The sequence below is a fragment of the Eublepharis macularius genome, chromosome 7, assembly GCF_028583425.1.
Source record: "Eublepharis macularius isolate TG4126 chromosome 7, MPM_Emac_v1.0, whole genome shotgun sequence".
Lineage (NCBI taxonomy): Eukaryota > Metazoa > Chordata > Lepidosauria > Squamata > Eublepharidae > Eublepharis > Eublepharis macularius.
The window spans coordinates 119,191,108-119,208,206 of NC_072796.1; positions in this window are offsets into that span (position 1 = coordinate 119,191,108).

Here is a 17,099-nt window from a genome sequence, read left to right on the forward strand (position 1 = left end):
TGCATAGAGCAGTACGTGAATGTGCCTATTTGATAATTTGGGAGGGTGCAATCCAGGGTCATTCAAAAGGTTTACCAAATAGTTGATGTAGAAGATAAACAGAAAGGGGGCTAGAAGGCACACCTGCCTGTAAGTTTGAATGGGGTCAGTCAAATGCCCAATTCGGCTGCACCTTACTCAGGGCAGTTTGCTTGTGCATAGCCCCCAAAAGGAACAGCAGTCACCTATCTGTAGAGGAGGCCTGCAGTTTCCTCCAAAGTCTATTTCTAGAGACTGTGTCAAAAGCTGCTTTTAAATCAACAAATGCCCGGTAAAGTGATGCTTGGTCTCCTGTAGCGTATTTCTCTACAAGGTGCTGCATTACTAGGCAGTGATCTATTGTTGACCTGCCAGCTCTAAACCCAGCTTGCTCATCAGCAATTATATCCTCCTGTTCTAGCCAGTCTAAAAATTTATCCAGCAGATGTTTTGTAGACAACTTGCTTACACTGCTTAGTAAGCTGATTGGTCTATAATTGGATGGATCCTCCTTCTTTCCCTTCTTATGGAAGGGGACTACTATAGCCATTCCCCAATCATTGGGGATGTAGCCGGTTTCATCAAGATAAGTAAATAGGGAGGCTAGGAAAGTTGCCCACCAGTCCTTATTTGTTTTTAGTAATTCTGGAGATATTCCATCAAGCCCAGGCTAATATAAGCTTTTACCTCTTCGGCATGAACTGGGGGGCATTTGGCCAGATTTTCTATTGTTAGGGCAGGAGGGGGTTGAATAAGATCATCATACATTTTTTGGAAAAAAAGTCCATTTATCTGGGGGGATACAGGAAGCCAAGGGGGAGGCAGCTGTGGAGGCAGCTGTGGAGGCGCGGTTTGACACTAGTTTCCAGAACACCACTGAGTTTTTACTCATAGCTGCTTCAATTATATTGGCCCACAGTTTTCTGGTATGTTCTTTCTTACAGCGGGCAACCAGTGATTTATATTTCTTTTTTAAAAATGAAAGAGAATGATATGCATCCTGTCTGGTTTTTTCATCAGCTCCCAGTGCTAACTTATAGGCATAGATTAAAGCATTTTTAGCACAAATACAGCTTTGATCAAACCAAGGTTTAGATGACAAATTGGTCTTGACCAGTTTTCCCTCTCGAGCACCTACCATAAGTGGCCTTAAGGATTGGACGAGGTCATCATAACTCTTTAAAGGATTTTCAAATTTTGAGGAAACCTTAAAAGCTTGACTATATAGTTGTAGGTTCTAGTGCAGAGGTATTTTTCCCTGCACTTGTTCCTCTGCAGCAAGTATGCTCTGCGCATTGCTACAGCAGAATTTCCCTACTTTCCTCCCTTTTATTGCAGTCATGAAGCTGACTTTCTGCCCATTTCTTTCCAGACACAGCAGAATAGCTGTGAAGATTTTAGTGTTTTCCACTCTGCCTCTTCTCTTGGTGTTGCTGGGATACAGTTTGCTCTATGAAGTGGGTTTTTTTCTTCGCTCTGGAGGCAGTTTCCCACCTTTTCCCTTTTGTTTTCCTTCTCACTTCTTGCTTGGCTTCCTCAAGTTGCTGAAAAGTTTCTTTTTGTAGCATTGGAAGCTATTTCCCCACCTTTTTCCTGGCTGACACAACATAGTGTCTTCTACTCCCACCCCCTTCTCATGTTTGCTGTGAGACAATGAGAGAGAGAATTATGTTGTACTTGAAAAGGAGATACTTTTGTCTGCAGTTACTTAGTTTGTTTGCTTTCTTTTTAGCTGGCTCTCTGGAGAGCTAAAAAGGAGTAGTTTCAGTAAGGATTGTTCCTCTCAAGTTGACTGAGACTTCTGAGATAACTTTGAGTCTCCTAGACTATTTTGAGATGCAGCAATGACTGGCAGTATTATCTGAAAGCGGGATGATGTAACTCATAAGGTTTGCCTTTTTCAAGAGTTAATGATCTCATATTGCCTATCCAAAGCCATACCATACTGCTGTTATTCAAAGAACAATATACATGAATCGCTAGCATCTTTTTCACCTTAATAATTACTTCAACTGGTCCACTTTGTTGGGGGAAAAGGTTAAAAAATAGCTTTTCTTCAGAGGTGCAATGGATCTTGAATCAATAGAGAGTCAGCACACGAGTTTAGCTTTTAATATCATTTACTTCTAAAGGAAAAAAGGTTAACAGGATTGCCTACAAAATAACAAATGCCTGGAGCTACATTCTCACTACTGGTTACAAACAAAGAGCTGTGATAACTGAATGGAGAATCTTCTTCTTCCTCTGTCTTCTTGACCCTGAAAGAAAATCACCTGACCTGTTGACCAATAACAGTTTACAAACACTCTCAAGTTTCCCGGGCTTGCAGATTATTGGCTTTGAGCCAGGTTCCCCTTCCAGGTCAATCTAAACAATAGCATGGTAGGTAAACACATTAACCCCATAATGACTGAATCTCAGACCTTGCAACACACATATATTCCAACACATTTACGGTACAGGTTTCTCCTATTTGTTTTACATATTGGGAAATGTCTTGTTGGGGTAGTGGTGCTCATTCGAGAGTCTTTCTCCATCAGGCTGCTCCCCTTGCCAAAGATTGCTGGCATTGATTGTCTGGGCCTGGTGTGGGATGCCGAGGAGAGTATAACCATCTGTCTGGTGTACCGATCGCCCAGCGCACCAGCAGATACTGTGCCTGGCCTGTTAGAGGCAGTGGCTGGCTGGGCCTTGGAGTACCCTAGGCTTCTGGTCATAGGGGACATCAATGTCCATGCTGATGATGCTACCTCCTCACAGGCCATGGACATGATAGCCTCCATGGCAGCATTAGGACTCTCCCAGTTTGTATCAATGCCCACACATCGAGCAGGACACACACTGGATTTGATCTTTGGGTTCGGGATACAGGTGGATCTGGATGAAGCTATAGCAGTGCCATGGTCAGACCACCTCATCCTGAGGGCTTGTCTGAGCACCATGACCCCCTCCTGCTTGGGCGATGAGCTGATTTATGCTCGCCCATGGAGTCAAATGGATCCAATTGAATTGCAGAACGCTCTGCAGGATCCGATGCCCCCTGGTTGCTCATTGGATGAGCTGATAGAGGACTGGAATGCCCATTTCTCTGAAGCTATTGATGAGATTGCTCTCTCCGCCCCCGAACTAGAGTAGCTCCTTGGTATACTGATGAGCTACGACAAATCAAATGGGAGCTGAGACGGCTAGAGCGAGTGTGGCGGCGACTCCATGATGAAGTGACAAGAACATCTTATAGGACGTTTATGAAGGCCTATGAGATGGCACTGAAAGCTGCAGAGACTACTATGCAGCTTCCACTGCGTCCACTAGTTCTCGCCCAACACAATTTTCCAGAGTGATTTGGTCTTTAACGTCCCTCACACATGGGACAAATAAAAATGTAAATTCGGTAATAAGCTGTGAAGTTTTTGGAGACTATTTTGCGGATAATATCTTGTCACTCCGCCAGGATCTGTCCACCACAGTTGATGCAGTATGTGTATTGGAGGCCCCTTGGTCGTCCTCAGGGTTGACATTAGATCAATTCAAGCCACTCTCCCAGGAGGAGGTGGGCAGGGTCCTGCATGCTGTGAAACCTACCACGTGCCCACTGGACCCGTGCCCGTCATGGCTGTTGAAAAGTAGTGATGATGGGATTTGGGCACCATTAGCTGACATCATTAATCTTTCTCTGAGTTCTGGGTTTTTTCCAGACTCACTGAAAGAGGCAGTGGTGCGGTCCTTATTAAAGAAACCATCACTGGATCCTGCTGATCCAGCCAATTATCACCCAGTTTCTAATATTCCATTCCTGGGTAAGGTAATTGAGAGGGAGGTAGCGGAACAGCTGCAGGTATACCTGGGTGATGCACTCGAGGAACAGATGTCTGCTTACCATTCTTTGGTATGTGGCATCCCTCAGGGGGCGATTCTTTCCCCAATGCTATTCAACATCTATATGTGCCCCCTTGCCCGGTTAGCCCGCAGCTTTGGGCTAGGTTGTCACCAGTATGCGGATGACACTCAGCTCTATCTGCTGATGGATGGTGTTATGACCTTTACTTTCTTTAGGGTAGATTTTTCTTTTAATCTATCCCTTAACTCTCTGGGTAGTCTGCTGCCACCAGGAATATTTTATTCCAAGATATTTTATTTAAATTTCCCCTTTGGTAACATTCCTAAGCGTCAGGCTCCTTCGTGGTTCTATGTGGCCCTGAAGATAGGAATGGGATATAGCAATGACAGCTACACTGGGATATAGCAAAACAAAAATAAACTTTTATTTAGTCGAGAAGCATATCGGTTTCATAAATGTAGTTCTCGGTTCTTAAAGTTACTTCATTTACTCTCATTCACACAGCTGGCCTCTCTTTCCCTGACTGAGTGTCCTTTCACAAACATGCTCAGTTCAGGTTCTACACAGGTTATATTTCTCTCATAAACACTTCAACATATTCAGGCAGCACACAGCTAGCCTGCTTTCTTCTGACTAAAAATTTTCTCTCTACTCTGTCTCAAACTGCATTCACTCCACCCACCCTCTCAGTCCTCAACCAATCATATTGTCAGAAACTGTTTTAACCTAAGTAATGCCATATTTAATTGTGTAGTGTTTAGACTTCTTTCCCTCCAGGCAACACCTGCAAGGAGCCAATTCCATGGGAAAGGATCCTGTCTTATCTGCTGTTCCAGGCAATACCTGCAAGGAGCCAATTCCATGGGAAAGGATCCTGTCTTATCTGCTGTTTCGACCTTGGCCAGCTCAGCGCACCTCTGAGAAGTTTTGCTGTATGAACTCGGGGGGGGGGAGGCTGGGCTCCGGGAGTGTGAAATGTAACAACCTTTACTCTATGATTAATTCCTAGCAATGCTTTGCTCGGCCAGGATCTGTAATCCTGGAATATGCGCATTTGGGCTTGAATGCTGTCTTTCACAATAAACCTTTCGAAATCAAAAGACCTCATCTTCTTGCAGAAGGGAGTGAAACAGACTATCAAGTCTGGAATGCCATAGCCTGACACATATCACTCACTCATCCATCTCCTTCACCCCCCCCCCCCACTCTTCACCTATCTCATCAAGCATTTAAAGATACATGCACACATTTACTTGGAATCATTACAGATGGCCAGTCCGATCTTGCTTTGGATTCCTTGGTCAAGGGTCTTGAGGCTGTGACGGTATGGTTACATCAGAGTCGCCTGAAATTGAATCCCCTGAAGACAGAGGTTTTGTGTCTGGATCATGGGGCAATCGAGCTGGGAACCGGCTCCCAGCCATTGATGGGGTACAATTGAAACCTTCCCTGATGGTGAGGAGTCTGGGTGTGACCTTGGATGCTACACTTTCAATGGAGGCCCAGGTCATAACTGTTGCCAGGTCTGCCTTTTTCCATCTTCGACAGGGCAGGCAACTGGCGCCCTATCTTTCACCACAGGACCTGGCCACAGTAATCCATGCAACGGTCACCTCCAGGCTAGACTACTGCAACTCACTCTATCCTGGACTGCCCTTGGGCCTGACCTGGAAGTTACAGCTGATCCAGAATGCAGCGGCACGCATCCTTACCGGAACGCCCATCCAAGTGCACATTCATCATGTGCTGTGCCAGCTGCACTGGCTTCCAATGGAGTTCCAGATCTGGTTCAAGGTGTTAACCTTGGTATTTAAAGCCCTTCATGGACTGGGACCTCCATACCTGCGGGACCGCCTCTTCCATTACGTCCCCTGCAGGGTGTTGTGCTCTGCAGACAAGCAACTCCTGGTGGTCCCTGGCCCAAAGGACATCCATCTGGCCTCAACCAGGGCGAGTGCTTTTTCTGCCCTGGCCCTGGCCTGGTGGAATGCTGTCCCGCTGGAGATCTGGACCCTGTGGGACCCGTTACAGTTTTGCAGGGCTTGTAAAACGGAGATGTTCTGCTGGGCCTTTGGCTGAGTGCCAGTGAGTGTCCTTCTTCTTCCATCTAAGACCACCATTTCTTCTGGAGCTGCCCTCAGCCATCTGCCATGCCTGTATACAGACTCCCAATATTTGTTTAAATAGCCTGCTCCTGGGCTATTTTTTTTTTATTAAAGAATTTTCAACATATAACAAGAATAACATCAGCAACTGCATAACCATAACATGGTGCTATACATAGTCAAGCGAAAGCAAGAGAGTAATAACAGCAGTTTACACAGATAAGTTAGATAAGAAATGTACACCTTTGTCAATTTCCGAATACAGTACAAGGTAGGCGTTAGCCTTGTAGGGGGAATGATAAACAAGCAAAACCAGTATATTACATAACAAGCCTATAGTTCAAATCTCAGGGTTTATAACCGTGTAATGGGGAAGCGAAGAGGCCAGCCATGAATTCTGGGAGAGAAAGTCCAAGAAAGGATACCATTTTGAATAAAACTGTGTAGTTTTAGAGGGGTTCTGCAGCAATTTGATTCTGTCTGCTATCTTATCCATCATAAGGTGATCCCACACCATTCTGTACCACATATCAAGATTGGGTGGAAAGTGTGATTTCCACCTGAGTGCAATCGCATTTTTTGCAGCCACCAAGAGAGTTCTGATCAAATCTTTCCTTATTTGGGGAATTGCCAAATCATTCCAGAGATCCAGGAAAATAAGTTCCGGGCGTAAGGGTATCACATAAGTTGTAATGCGAGAGATTTCACGGAGAATCGTCTGCCAGAAGTTAGCTATATAGGTGCACTCCCACCAGCAATGTGAGAAAGTACCTTGCTCTCCGCATTTTTTCCAGCAAAGGGGAGATCTGCCTGGATATATTTTCGCTAGTTTTTGGGGGGTGAGGTACCATCTGTGGATAAGCTTGTAGGTTTGAAGTCTCACACTGGTGACAGGGGAATTAATCAGTGCAGATGCCCAAACTTGCTCTCTATCTTCCTGAGATAATTCTGTCCCGCAATCGTGTTGCCATTTGTTCAGCAGTGCCTCATTGCTTGGTTTTTTGTTATCAATCAGTATGTGATAGAATTTTGATAGGAGGCCTTTACGAGTAAGTGATCGGGAGTCTAAAAGAGTTTCAAGTGCAGTTATCGGTTTGGCCATTATGTTTTTTATATCCAGTGCATTTAGGAGATATCTCAGTTGGAGATAGAAGAACCAAGGGATTTCCCTGTCCACTTTAGTGTTCAGTTCTACTCTGCTTATGATACCGTCCTTAGTAGCTACGTCTAACAGCCTTAAGTCTCTTAAGTCTCCCCAAGAGTGTAGCGCTGTTATATTGTGTTGGTGGGGCATGCCCTTATGAGCCGTGAGTACTGAAAAGCGAGATATAGCCAGGAGGAGGATCTTTTTGTATCTGTCCCAAAGTTTTAAAAGCGCCTTGAGGAATATATTGTGGTGTACTGAGGGGGGACGGAGGCTCGGCGCGGACCAGAATGTTTCCCTCAATGTTTTCGGCTGGGAGAAGACTTGTAATATACCAGCCCAATCAGAGTGCCCGGTAGGATGCAGGATTTGAAGGACATCTGACAGCCTGGCTGCGTCGTAATAGAGCCCTATGTCAGGATAATTAAAGCCTCCTGCCGCCCTAGGGGCACACAGGACTTTAAAGGCTATTCTGGGGCGTTTGTTCTGCCATAGGAATCGGTTGAAAGTTGTCTGCCACTGGCTGATAATTGTACTAGAGACGTCAATTGGAATCGTTCGGAATAGGAAGATCAATTTCGGGAGGACAAAGGATTTTATCAAGTGGTATCGTTCATACCACGCCAGATTTTGCTTGTTCCATTTGAGCAGGAGTTGTTTAATTTCTTTAAGCTTTTGAACATGATTTACTTGGAGCAGTTGAGCCGGATTAGAAGGGATATTTATACCCAGATAATGAAGGTGTGTTTTAACCCACTGGAAATCAAATTGCCGTTTTATGCTACTACATGTGGCCTTGGGTAGATTTACAGGCAGAATGGTGGACTTGCTAGGATTTATTTTCAAGCCAGACACTCGCCCAAAATGAGAAAGTTCGTCATTCAGAAATTTTAGAGAATCAAGTGGTTTAGTGATAAATAGTAAGATGTCGTCAGCAAATAAGCAGAGCTTAAAGCTGTGGTTATTAATTTCAATGCCTTGAATTCTCCTATCAGTCCTTATTGCCTCTGCCAGAGGCTCTATAGCCAGAGCGAAGAGGATAGGGGAGAGGGGGCAGCCTTGGCGCGTGCCTCTGTGGAGAGGGAAGGAATTGGACGCTATATCATTTAGTTTAATTCTCGCATGGGGGCCCTCATATATTGCTTTGATTATTTGTAAAAATTTGGAACCAAAGTTCATTTGGGAGAGAAGCTCTTGTAGGTATGGGATTTCAAGGGTGTCGAGGGCTTTTTCTACATCTAGTGAGAGAAACATGGACTGTATATTATGATGTCTGCTGAATGTCAAGATATTCAGTGCCTTGTAGATATTATCTGAGATGTCCCTATTGGGAATAAAGCCAATCTGATCCGTATGAATATAGTTTCCAATAAAGGAGTTAAAACGGTGGGCAAATATAGAGGTGAAGATCTTATAATCAACATTTAGTAGGGAAATAGGTCTGTAAGATCCGGGGTTTGAAGAATCTTTACCCTCCTTGGGAAGCATAGTAAGTATTGCCTCAGACCAGGTCTTGGGGAGGGTCCCTGAGGTGTATACATCATTACAGGCCAGTAATAAGGGTGGGGTTAAGACCAGAGCAAACTTTTTATAAAATTCAGCCGGGTAACCATCTGGCCCTGGGGCCTTATTGCCCTTCAGTCTTTTAATAGAGTCCAGTAGCTCCGTAGTGGAGATTGGGCTGTCCATTATACTGCTATGCGCCAATGTCAATTTCTTGATGTTTTTGTGGTTTGAGAGATATTGTCTGATCGCCATATTATCAGGTTTAGTTGATGTATATAAGTTCGCATAGAATGTTTTAAACACCTGTAATATTTCGGGGGATTTAGAGAATACCTGTCCTTTGGCGTCTTTTATGAGCCTGATGTATCTATTGATCTTTTTCTCCTTAACTTTCCAGGATATACAACGTAGTGTCCTAGGGGAATGATTCCAGTGTTTCTGCTTTAGATATAAGAGGTTTTTTTGGATTTGGTGAGTCTCGAGAGACTCCAAGGCCTTTCGTTCGTGTAACAGCTGCTTATAGATTTTTTTACCACCTCTTTCTTTGTGCAGGCGTTCCAATTGGTGGATTTTATCCATTATAAGTTGTTTTTGAATCCTTTTCTTTTTATTTAGGGCAGCAGACAAGACTATCAATTGCCCCCTTAATACAGCCTTAAGAGCATCCCATACTGTTTGGGGTGATATCATGTCTGTCTGATTGTCTGCAAGATATTGAGTGATATATTGTTCAATTTTTAACACATTGTCTTCATGTAACATTAGGTTTTTATTGAACGTCCAGTGCCTCTCCTTTTCATGCGTGTTTTCCAGGGATAATTTACAGTCTACCCATGCATGGTCTGAGTAGTCTATGTTCCCTATATTTGAGAGTAGTACTCTGTCAATCAAGTCTGGTGACACCAGGATGAAATCAATCCTGGTGTAGATGTCATGACGGGCCGAGTAGTACGTGTAATCCTTAACCAGCTTGTTCATTTCCCTCCATATATCTACTAAATGGAATTGTGTGAATAGCGTGTGCAGTTTTGTGTCTTGGCTAGGATTTTTGGGAGCTCTTAGCATTTTAAAAGTTTTCTTACGGGCAAATGAAGATTTATCTAAACTGTAGTTTGCTACATAATTAAAGTCTCCTCTCAGTATTACCGATCCCTCTTGGAATTTCTTCAACTTTTGCAGAACCTCTTCAGTGAATTCCAATTGCTGTGCATTAGGCGCATAGATTGTAGCTAGTGTGAGTAATTGCCCGTTTACCTGGCCCTTTATAAACAAAAACCGCCCCCTGTGGTCTCTTAGAGTGGCCTTATGCACAAATTGGGTCTTCTTGTTAAATAAGATGGCCACCCCTCAGGATTTTGAAGAGCCCTTTGCATGGTATTGCATTTGTATCCACGACGCCTTAAGCTCTGCCTCAAAGTTTGCGTGCAGGTGAGTTTCCTGTAGTAGGACTATATCCACGTTAAGCTTTGCAAGGTTTGACAGAACTCTCTTTCTCTTCACTAAATTATTCAGCCCCCTCACATTCTGAGAAACAATATGAAGACTTGGTTGTGATGCCATCTTGAAGAGGGAACAGTCAGATTAGTAAGGATAACCCTTAGGGAGATGTCTAATATTTTTGATCAGGGATCGTGTATGTCTAGATCTCTAGCGGGATTTTTGGAATGACTGGCCCAATATTCTATGGAGGGTTAGAGTAGTACGGTGAGAGATACCTTAAGTACTAAATAAAGAGTTGATATACAGGTGCAGTAAGATTCAACTAAGAAGATTATTATCTGTTACTAAGCAATCAATCAATCAATCAGAAATTCATTACTTTAAAAGTAAGCATACAATGAATTCATGGTCAAAGAAAAATCAATTAATCCAGAGTAATTAACAAAAACAATCATTCAATGAGTTCATGGACAGAAAAGATTAAAAATCATGGCATTTAGTATAAATTCAGTAGAGAATACCATGGTTGAGAATCAAGTCGCTATGGTAATAAAATATAGTATTTAATCAAACCCCTTTGACTCTTTGAGAACGTTGGCAATTAAAACAGATTATCAGCGAACAAGGTATAGAGCTGTGCTTTTGAAGCAGGCTGCAGTGTTAATTTTTCCTGACTAATAATACACTAAGTTTCAATTAATTCTGAGTGTTCAATAAATTATTCAATTGATTAGAAATTAATTAAAATTCTCTTTTTTTAATATCCTATTGGGGGGCTAACAAACTTAATGGATTTACCCCTAATACTAAAACACTAGCTTGCCTTAACTGTCAATATGAACTATATACAACAAGCACACAGCACTTTGCTATACTTTATAGTTTCCTAAGGTGCCCTAAACAGTAAAAAAAAAAAAGAGAGAGAGAGAAAAGAGAAAAGAAAAAGAGAGAAAGAGGAGAAAAAGAGAAAAAGGAGAAAAGGAGAAAAGGAAAATTATGTATATACAAATACAACAATTGTGTACTAAGAGAAGTAAGAATTTTCTTCAGTATATTGAGAACAATAACACTAAACTTGCTAAACAGTCCTCAGCAGCCCCTTGGGTGTTCCCTGCAACGGGGCTGCTGTAATTAAACAGCAAGGAGGACTGTCTGTGGAAAGGGCAAATAGGGAAGCAACCCCTTCAATCCCACCTTACCCACCCCCATCTGCTAATAATCACAACAAGATAGGGACGTTCTAACATAACACATTCGGCCACGTATCTTACACTTGAAAGTCAGGTGTCCCGAACGGGTATTTTACTATTCTTCTGGGGAGACATTGGCAGGCTCCGTTTTCTCTTTTGTGTGTTGATTTCTGTCTCCATGGCGAACTCTATGCCTAAATCACGAAGGAGGCGAAGGCCGTCCTCGGGAGTGGAGATCAGCTGAGGCTTGCCGTTTATCTTGAGACGTAGCGTTGAATTGCGGGTCCAACCATACTCTATCCGGGCATTCCTAAGCTCTTCATTTATGGGTTTGAACAGTCTTCTCCGTTCCAGGATCTCCGTCGGCAGGTCTGTGAAGACGCTGATCCGTCCGCCATTATGGGATAGGAACTTTCGTGCCCTTGCTGTTTCAAGCGTTATCTTCCTTACTTTCCAATCCGAAAAGACGGCCACAACATCTCTAGGGCCTCTTCTCTTGTCCGGATTTTTGGGACGGACTCTATAGGCTTTGGTTACAAGCATTGCAGGGGTTTCCTTCAGTTGTAGCTCTGCTGTCAGCCAGCCCGCCAAAAAGTTAGGGAGGTCGGTATCCACGGCAGTATTCTCCTCTATCCCCCTAAATTTTAAATTAGAACCCCGCATTTGGATTTCCATATCCAGGATCTTATTTTGAATACGATCGTTTTCTAATTGCAGGGTGTGAACCTCCTCCCTCAAAACGGCATTTTGATTAAGAGCCTGATCTGATTTCAAAACAGCAGAGTCCATAACTATCTTAAGGTCACGCAATTGTTGAGATAGCGGCTCCATCAGATGAGTGATTTTGTCGGAGAAGCTCAGTTCAAGCTCTTGCAGTAGGGTTTTCAGTGCTGGGTCATATGAAATCGTTTGCATTTTTCGCGCCTCAGCATTAGCCCCGACGGCCGCCATGTTATTGCTCACTCCTTCCCCTTCCCCCTCAGCACCTTCGATCTGCGATACTGGGAAGTAGCTTTGCAAACTTTTCCCTGCCTTATTATTATGTTTCTTAGAGGATAAGTCTTGCTTACCCTTCATGCTATGATGCGTAGAACGTTTTCTGAAGCTGTTAATGGGGGTTCGAGGTGGAATTGAAGCGGAGCTTCAGCTTTAGGCGTCCATTCCTCTCGGTGCCGACGCCACGCCCTGGGCTATTTTAATCATTTTTTAAAAAAAATTATTGATTTTATTTTTCTGTGAATTTAATGTATTTTTTAATGTTGTTAGCCACCCTTAGCCCATCTGTGGGGAGGGCAGGGTATACATCAAATAAATAAATAAATAAATAAATAAATAAATAAATAAATAAATAAATAAATAAAATAAAGTTACAGTGAGCTTTTGAGCTGCTTGATGTCTGTGGACAGGACCATTTAGGGGGTGCTCAATAGGTTTTCTCAGTTGCATTTTTTTCAAGAAAGTAATCTTTATAAAACTATGCCCCTCTTGAGGTCTGTGCCTAAGGCGGCTGCCTAGTTGGTCTAATGGTAGCACCGGCCCTGTCTATAGTTATGGCAAATAGAAATGGGGAAAGGGGACAGCCTTGTCTAGTTCCCCTTGCTATATGGATATCTATCGAATGTACATTGTTAGTCCTAACTAGGGATGTGCGTTTGGGCATTCAGAATGCCGAAAGAATGCCGAAACAAAAGTGTTTCGGCTTCTTTCAGGGAATGCCGAAACGTTTCGGGGAATCCCGAAACGTTTCGGGTAGCCGAAAGAAAAAAGCCGAAACGTTTCGGGATTCTTTCGTCTTTCATTCGGCTTTTCAATGGGAAAATGCCTCCGTCTTCCCGGACGTCTGGGGGAGGCATCTTCCCACCGAATAAGCCCAAAATTGGTGGGGACCTTCCTCTAACCCTTCTCTAACAACCACCCAAGTTTCAGACAGATTGGACTTTGGGGGGCCATGTTATGGCCCCCCAAAGCAGGTCCCCCCATCCTCCCATAAAGGAGCATCTTCTTCATTATTTCCTATGGGGAAAAAATGAAGAAGCAGGCTTCCTTTGCCAGGGGTGGCATTTTGCATGCAAAATGCCCCCTTACCCTCAGGGGCCCTTCTCCCACCCCTCCTCCCACCCCCCACCAAGGCTCAGCCTGCTCCCACTTGGGGGGGCCATTTCATGGCCTCCCCAAGTAGGTCCTCTCAGCCCCTAAATTCCACCCCTTACATCTCCACACAAACCCAATTCCCCCCAGCTGCCACACACAGACCCAAATCCCCACATTAGCCCCTCACAGACCCAAATCCACCCCCACCTGCCCCACACCCATAACCCCAGGAACAGGCTGGCAAAGGCCAGCCCTCTCCCTTTGTTCCCTATGCTGGGAACTTCTAAACTCTCTTTCCCTGGGCAATTCTGCACAGCCCAGGGGTGCCACAATGGTGGGCACACTTCTGAGTGCCAGCTGGTCCCTGTGAAAGAGCACCTGAACCACAGACACCCTCCCTCAAATTCCCCCACCACCTACAGAGATGGCTGGCCAGCCAGCCCCATTGTTCCCTATGATGGGAACCAACTGCACAACAAAGAATAAAACAAGAGCAACACAAAATAAAGTTTTTTAAAAATTATTTTCTCCCTTCCAAAGTACAAGTAGGCAAAGCATTATGACACATAACACCAGCAGTCCCCCACACAGAAAAATAACACAACTCACTTAACATCAGAGAATCACAAAGCACGATTCCTGTCAAAAACACTTTATTTCTTGAACAGCTTTAGGCTACACAGCAGGGGGGGAACACCAAAGGGCATGGCAGCAGTATCTTACACAAAAATAACACAACTCACTTAACATCAGAGAATCACAAAAGCACAATTCCTGTCAAAAACACTTTATTTCTTGAACAGCTTTAGGCTACACAGCAGGGGGGGAACACCAAAGGGCATGGAAGCAGTATCTTACACAAAAATAACACAACTCACTTAACATCAGAGAATCACAAAAACACAATTCCTGGCAAAAACACTTTATTTCTTGAACAGCTTTAGGCTACACAGCAGGGGGGGAACACCAAAGGGCATGGAAGCAGTATCTTACACAAAAATAACACAACTCACTTAACATCAGAGAATCACAAAAACACAATTCCTGGCAAAAACACTTTATTTCTTGAACAGCTTTAGGTTACACAGTAGGAGGGCACAAAAGGGCATGATAGCAATGTACTACAAAAAATAATACAAACCACTTCACCGTTTTTGACAGCAATTGTGTTTGTGTGATTCTCTGATGTGAAGTGAGTTGTGTTATTTTTGTGTAGTACACTGCTTTCCTGCTCTGTGGTGCCTTCCTACTGTGTAACCTAAAGCAGTTACAGAAATAAAGTGCTTTTGACAGCAATTTTTTGGGGTGATTCTTTAATGTGAAGTGAGTTGTGTTATTTTTGTGTAAGATACTGCTTCCATGCCCTTTGGTGTCCCCCCCCTGCTGTGTAGCCTAAAGCTGTTCAAGAAATAAAGTGTTTTTGACAGGAATTGTGCTTTTGTGATTCTCTGATGTTAAGTGAGTTGTGTTATTTTTGTGTAAGATACTGCTGCCAAGCCCTTTGGTGTTCCCCCCTGCTGTGTAACCTAAAGCTGTTCAAGAAATAAAGTGTTTTTGACAGGAATCGTGCTTTGTGATTCTCTGATGTTAAGTGAGTTGTGTTATTTTTCTGTGTGGGGGACTGCTGGTGTAATGTGTCATAATGCTTTGCCTACTTGTACTTTGGAAGGGAGAAAATAATTTTTTAAAAACTTTATTTTGTGTTGTTCTTGTTTTATTCTTTGTTGTGCAGTTGGTTCCCATCATAGGGAACAATGGGGCTGGCTGGCCAGCTATCTCTGTAGGTGGTGGGGGAATTTGAGGGAGGGTGTCTGTGGTTCAGGTGTTCTTTCACAGGGACCAGCTGGCACTCAGAAGTGTGCCCACCATTGTGGCACCCCTGGGCTGTGCAGAATTGCCCAGGGAAAGAGAGTTTAGAAGTTCCCAGCATAGGGAACAAAGGGAGAGGGCTGGCCTTTGCCAGCCTGTTCCTGGGGTTATGGGTGTGGGGCAGGTGGGGGTGGATTTGGGTCTGTGAGGGGCTAATGTGGGGATTTGGGTCTGTGTGCGGCAGCTGGGGGGGAATTGGGTTTGTGTGGGGCTGTAAGGGGTGGACTTTAGGGGCTGAGAGGACCTACTTGGGGAGGCCATGAAATGGCCCCCCCAAGTGGGAGCAGTCTGAGCCTTGGTGTGGGGTGGGAGGAAGGGTGGGAGAAGGGCCCCAGAGGGTTGGGGGGCATTTTGCATGCAAAATGCCACCCCTGGCAACACAAGCCTCCCCCAGCTGTCAGTGGTAGAGATTAGAGCACCTACTTGGGGAGGCCATGAAATGGCCCCCCCAAGTGGGAGCAGGCTGAGCCTTGGTGGGGGGTGGGAGGAGGGGTGGGAGAAGGGCCCCTGAGGGTAAGGGGGCATTTTGCATGCAAAATGCCACCCCTGGCAAAGGAAGCCTGCTTCTTCATTTTTTCCCCATAGGAAATAATGAAGAAGATGCTCCTTTATGGGAGGATGGGGGGACCTGCTTTGGGGGGCCATAACATGGCCCCCCAAAGTCCAATCTGTCTGAAACTTGGGTGGTTGTTAGAGAAGGGTTAGAGGAAGGTCCCCACCAATTTTGGGCTTATTCGGTGGGAAAATGCCTCCTCCAGGCGTCCTGGAAGACGGAGGCATTTTCCCATAGAAAAAAGCCGAAAGAATGCCGAAATAATGCCGAAAGAATCCCGAATCCCGAATCCCGAAAGAGATTCTTGTTTCGGCTTTCAGCTTTAACGATAGAGAATTTTCTTTCGGCTTTCTACTTTCGGCTATAGCCGAAAATTTTTGGCTTGCACACCCCTAGTCCTAACTGTCGCTTTTGGAGAAAGATAAAGAGCATTAATGGCATTTTAGAATTGGTCGCCAAAACCCATTTTTTGAAGTAAAAGTTTTAGATATGGTATTTCCACTTAATCAAATGCCTTCTCTATATCAAAGGTCAGAAGTAATGCAGGGGTTTTGTATGCTACACAGAAATTAATTATAGTTAAAGTGTTACGTGTATTGTCAAAAAGATTCCTTATTGGCATAAAGCCAGTCTGGTCAAGGTGAATGTAGTTGGTTATTTAAGTTTAGACAATGTTTTGGCAAATAAGCTTGTAAAGATCTTTTGGTCTTGATTCAGTAAGGGTATTGATTGAGAAGATTTAGTATTTGTAATATCGTTGTCCTTTTTTGGAGTAACTACTATTTCAGCCTCTGACCAAGATAGAGAGATGCTACCTCCTATCATAACAGAGCTGCATGTGGCAGTTAGTGGAGTTGAAAGTAGGTGAATGTATTTTTTGGTAAACATTTGGCAGGGAATCCATCCCTGTCTGAAGCTTTGTGATTTTTTTCAAGGATTTGATAGTGACTGTAACATCTTCTGTTGTGACTGGCTGGTCCAGATATTGTTTATGTTCTTGTGAGTTTTTTTCCAAATTTCCTGTGATGATAAAAAAATTAAAATACAATTAGTGTCAGGATTGTCTGATGTACAAATGGTTTGATAGTATTCAGCAAATACATCGGCTAATTTTACAGAATTAGTTTGAGTTTTTCCTGGGTGCCTTTAATAGCTTGTATAGAATGTGAGGAGGTTTTTTCCTTTAATTTTCAAGCAAGTAAGTTTATAGATTGGGTGGCCTTTTTTGTGTTCATATTCTAGTTTTCTTATTCTAGATATCATTTCATTTCTAATGTTTTCTTTTTGCTCTTCATGACAGGAGGCAACGGAGATTAATTTCCCTCTAAGTACCACTTCCATAGCA